The sequence below is a fragment of the Halichoerus grypus genome, chromosome 14, assembly GCF_964656455.1.
Source record: "Halichoerus grypus chromosome 14, mHalGry1.hap1.1, whole genome shotgun sequence".
Classification (NCBI taxonomy): Eukaryota; Metazoa; Chordata; class Mammalia; order Carnivora; family Phocidae; genus Halichoerus; species Halichoerus grypus.
Window position 1 is genome coordinate 59,740,723 of NC_135725.1, and position 2,222 is coordinate 59,742,944.

General features: G+C 46.4%; 1 pseudogene; it reads left to right on the forward strand.

The window, feature by feature from the left end:
- The first annotated feature begins 277 nt into the window (after positions 1-277).
- On the forward strand, positions 278-1,301 carry LOC118525417 (proteasome subunit beta type-5 pseudogene; annotated as a pseudogene).
- The last annotated feature ends 921 nt before the right edge of the window (positions 1,302-2,222 follow it).

Sequence of the window (2,222 nt, forward strand, 5' to 3'; positions counted from 1 at the left end):
TACTGAGCGACCTTGGGCAAGCCACTTTTTTCTTCATGAGCCTCAGTTTTCTCACCTGTCAAATGGAAAGAGTGATGATCTCATTGCCCTCTTTCCAAGTTAATGAGAAGATCCAAAGTGATGGGAGTAAGTGCTTTGTACACCATAAAATTTGAACAGACTTTAGTCTGTGATGGGAAACATTGGAAACTACTCAAAAACCTCCAAAGAAAGGGGACTGGAAACAAAGGCATGGCAAATCACTTAAGAAAGCATTATGTAGGTGCCCTTACTAGACATGGCACTGGCCAGCGTGTTGGAGAGGCCGCTACCGGTGAACGGGCTCGGGTTTTTCGGACTCGGGGGTTGTGCAGATCTGCTGGACCTGGGTCCAGGGAGTCCCAGCGATGGGCTGAGCCTGGCCATGCCCAACTGGGGTGTCGCGGAGGAGCTGAGAATTGAAATGCTTCATGGAACCACCACCCTGGCCTTCAAGTTTCAACATGGAGTCATTGTTGCAGCGGACTCTCGGGCCATAGCCGGTGCCTATATAGCCTCCCAGACAGTAAAGAAGGTGATAGAGATCAATCCCTACCTGCTGGGCACCATGGCTGGGGGCGCAGCGGACTGCAGCTTCTGGGAGCGGCTGTTGGCTCGGCAATGTCGAATCTATGAGCTTCGAAACAAGGAACGCATCTCAGTAGCAGCTGCCTCCAAGCTGCTTGCCAACATGGTGTATCAGTATAAAGGCATGGGGCTGTCCATGGGCACCATGATCTGTGGCTGGGATAAGAGAGGCCCTGGCCTCTACTATGTGGACAGTGAAGGAAACTGGATCTCGGGGGCCACCTTCTCTGTAGGTTCTGGCTCTGTGTATGCTTATGGGGTCATGGATCAGGATTACTCCTATGACCTAGAGGTGGAAGAGGCCTATGATCTGGCCCATCGAGCCATCTACCAAGCCACCTATAGAGATGCCTACTCAGGAGGTGCAGTCAACCTCTACCATGTCCGGGAGGATGGCTGGATCCAAGTCTCCAGTGACAATGTAGCTGACCTACATGACAAATATAGTGGTTCTACCCCTTGAAGGAGGGTGGATGTGGCTGCTTGCATTTCATGGGGGGACTGTTGCTGGTAATGTGGATACAGCTCCCTATCCTCTAGTGGAGGGGTCCTCAATTGTATTGATAATTTTTTTAAGCTCTGGTGCCGTTGACCTCTATGTGTTACTAGTTGTTAATGACCTGCTGCAGAGGTGATTTTACTTTCTTGGATGTTAACATTACACTACTCGACCTCAAAAAAAAAAAAAAAAGAAAGCATTATGTAATCATTAAAATGTTGTGAAATAATAGTTAATGTGCAGAAAGATGTCCACAGGGTGAGAAAGCAAGTGACAAAATGATACGGAGAGTATGCTCCTTTGTTTGCAATTAGAAGAGGAAGAGCAAGCAAACAAAACAACCAACAAACAAACAAAAAAGAATTGGAAGGATGTATACCAAAGTACTAACTGATGTTATCTCTGGGAATTAGAGTTGATTGTAATTTTCTTTTTGCTCCACTGTATAATGAACTGTATCATTTTTGTAATAAGAGAACCAAGCCACAAATGTGGATTTTAAGATGCTTGTCACACACCAAGACCCATGCTAGCATCACTGGTGCTGTGTCTGGCTGGGCGGCCAGGGTACTGTCTTTCTTGGCATTTCACAAGAGATAAGCATTGCGGCCGCTTGCTGTCCAGGGAAAGCTGTGTCCAGGAGCAACTGGTTCTCTTTTTGTATTACCCTCTCTACCCTCAGAGCTTGAGTCAGGCAGCTCCAGGTTCTTATAGTCAGAGCTTATGATGATGTCCCAGATTCTGGGCTGGGTACCATTATTTGAATCCTCACAATAACTATGAGGTAGATATTATCACCTCCATTTTATAGGTAAGAAAAGTAAGACCAGAAGATTAAATGAATCACCACTTGTCATATATCTTCTAAGTGGAAGGACAAAGTTTTCAACCTGGGATTTCTAGTTCTGAGCCACTGGGCAGACATTTGTAACCACTTGGGAGATTAACTATTGGCAAGACAAGTTTCTGTGTCTCTATAAATGCAGTTGAAAAATGCCTAGAGTTTCTATTTTCTGTTGGCTCAATGTTGGTAAACACCCACCTCACAGCCTGGCTGGGAGACAGGAGGGTGTTGGAGGAGAAGGCTGCAGTCCTCTGTACGGAGGAAGGACATGGT